The sequence below is a fragment of the Mus caroli genome, chromosome 5, assembly GCF_900094665.2.
Source record: "Mus caroli chromosome 5, CAROLI_EIJ_v1.1, whole genome shotgun sequence".
In the NCBI taxonomy this organism is placed as follows: domain Eukaryota; kingdom Metazoa; phylum Chordata; class Mammalia; order Rodentia; family Muridae; genus Mus; species Mus caroli.
The window spans coordinates 129,024,636-129,027,480 of NC_034574.1; the positions used below are offsets into that span (position 1 = coordinate 129,024,636).

The 2,845-nt window shown below is 49.7% G+C and overlaps 1 long non-coding RNA gene across 1 annotated transcript in view; it reads right to left on the reverse strand.

The window, feature by feature from the left end:
- Window positions 1-2,845, reverse strand: part of LOC115031084 — a 3,950-nt gene continuing 1,105 nt past the window's right edge. The window contains exon 2 of the long non-coding RNA XR_003836653.1: window positions 1-414. This is a non-coding gene — a long non-coding RNA (uncharacterized LOC115031084). The remainder of the gene's footprint in view (window positions 415-2,845) is intronic.

The following is a 2,845-nucleotide window of genomic DNA, read 5'->3' on the forward strand; positions in this document are numbered from 1 at the left end:
TATAGCTTTTCTGTTCTTTACTAAATAAATATTCCCTTCACAGAAACCAGCGCAGAGCTCACTGCTGTTCAAGCNNAAGGGAAGGGCACCCAGGGAAGGTGAAGCACTCACTCCCCTTCAGCAAGAGCAGGGCAGGATACAGAATGCAATCTGCAAATGTCTAGGGTCTGCTCCCTCTACTCCCCAGGCAGGCAGGGCTGCAGGAGGTGCCTGCCTTCTCCCAACACAGCCAGTCGGGCAGCTGGTCACACACAGCCATTTCTCTTCTGAGGCTGGTCACAGAATGAGCTGGGCTCACGANTGCTGAAACTCCTCATCGCCCCATGATGACGACGCTGGGCTCCTCTTCCTCCTCCTCTGTTTCAGATGCCTCGTCAGAGCTGCTGGCATGCTGTTCCTGGCACTGACTGGGTTCTGTAAGCACACAACATTCAAGTCATAAGAGAGATAAAGGGATTTTAAATGAGGAAGAGAGTCTATATATTGAAGCTATACTTATAATCCCAACACTTTCAAAATGGAGGCAGGAGATAGAAGATTATCTTCAGCTATATAGTGAGTTTGAGGCTAGCTTGGGCAGCAAACCCTGTCTCAAATAGAGAAGGAGAGCCGAGGGTCCACTTGCTCCTTGGCACCAGCCACCTGGAACCAGAGAGAGGTGGCCTTTGTGTTTACCAGTGAGTGCCCAATGCCACTGTGTGGAAGGTTCACCACAAAAGCAATCTGCACTGCTCTCGAGGAGCACCCTGTCTGACCAAAAAGCCCTGGCTATAACATCAGAGCCCAACACCAGGTCTGTGAGTGTATGTCCCATCACCCCTATAAATACCTACATGGGCAACATGAAAGATACCCAGGCCTTTCACATCTCCCACTGANTTGCTAACCTCNNCTGCCTGAGCCTCAGGTTCTCACTGTAGATGGCAAGAGGACCCTTCAAAGCTACGTACAAACAAAAGCCCAGGAAGCAAGGGGCTATGCCAACAACGGCAATGCCAGCTTCCTGACTTTCCTCAAATGGCATAGGGACTCCTTTCTTGATACCCTATGGTAGCTCTTAAACTTCTAGCATACTCTAACACTGCTGCTAGCACTATGGCACAGCTAAGCTGGCCCAGAGAACAGCATAGACAACGTGTCCCCAGCCCCTCCTCTTGTCCTGAGAGTAGGAAAGTGGGNGGGAGCTGGCTGGAAAAAGGCGGGGGAGGTCCTCAGCGCAGGGGCATCAGCTGACTCACCAGGGACTTTTCAGGACAGTGAAACTACTTTGTATATTTGACTGGTGGACTCATGATACCATGCATTGGACAAGATCCATGCAATGGGACTGGGGAGACGCTGTACTTCAGAGCACCAGACATTCTTGTAGACAACTCAGGTTGGGTTCCCAGCCCCCACATGGTGGTTTGCAACTATATGTAACTCCAGTTCCAAGTGATCTGGCCCACTTTTTGGACCCCTGTGGGCACCAGACATGCATGTAGTTCACATACATACATGTAGACAGAACACTCATACATAAAATTGAAAAATGTAATCAAGAAAAAGGGCCTCTGTGTTCTGGTGTAAGCTGCTCTTGCCACAGGGAGCAGTGACTCTCAAGCAGTAAGTATACCATGTGCTGGGAGTGAATAGTGATGGATGTGCGATAAGCAGTAAGGCGGACAAAGTCAGAATGACCCACTGATGACGCAGGAGAGCTGGACATGTCAGTACAAACTCATGATTAACTTCCTGTGGACAGATGGTTACCAACTAGTACCCATGGATGTATCTAGGCATTGCTCAGGACACACACCTCCATATGCTGCACAGCCATTCCTATCAGCTGAGGAGTCTATCGTTCTGATGGTAGGTCCACCAGGTTACATCACCTAGCAATGTCACAGTCATCAATAGGCACACACTCTAGGACACTTGCACAACAGAACTGCCAGTCAAAGATGAATGATTCCTTCTACTCTCACCCCCATGATCTTGCGCCAACACAAGATAAGTTATCTTGGACCCTCATCCAATGCTAGGTCGAGGGCAGGAAACCCCCAAGATGAGCCTGGGGTATCTGATAGTACAGAAAATAAGGAAGTGCTGGAAACTTGTGGTAGGCAGGCACACAGTGATGGGGCTTCAACACAGGGACAACAGACAATTCCAACAAGGGAAAGAAAACTGGGTCACACACATAGGTCTGTTCTCACAAACACTTCTGCAGATGGAGAGACCATCTCCCAACTTGTAGATCCCTGACTTCAGGTTGGAGGCGCCTGACTAGACTTCAATCCTTTGTATGGGCTGTACATAGGAGACTTCTTCCCAAAGTAAGTTCCTGGAGGAAGAGCAGTGAGTTTTGGTGAGCACACCTGATAACTACTGCCTCTGTGGGGCAGCCAACATCAGCACCAACAGCAGTAAGCTGGTGACGCAGCCCCAGTTCACGCACATGAGACATCAGTCAAACCCTGGTGGGGGATGCTGTACAGACACTGGCCCAGTAAGTCTGAGCAGCTGTCTCAGTCAAAGGCAGATGTTAACTGAGCACTGTGGGGCTCTGTGCTGAATTCTGCAATAGGGGGAAGGGAAGGGGAAGGCCTTGGGTAAGGGAGGAACCCAGCTACTAACTGTAACAAGATGAGATGTTAAACAGGGAACACTGGGTGCATGAGAACCCCACATCACCACCCCAAGTTTCTGTGATTCTAAAACCACTGTAGAGGCTGGAGAGTGGCAGACACTCTGAGCTGCACTCACCAGACAGGCAGCTCAGTGGTACACGGCTTGCCAAGCATGCGCAAATCCCTAGGTTCAAGACTAGCAAAACATAATGCAAAGCCTATGTAAAGTGTTC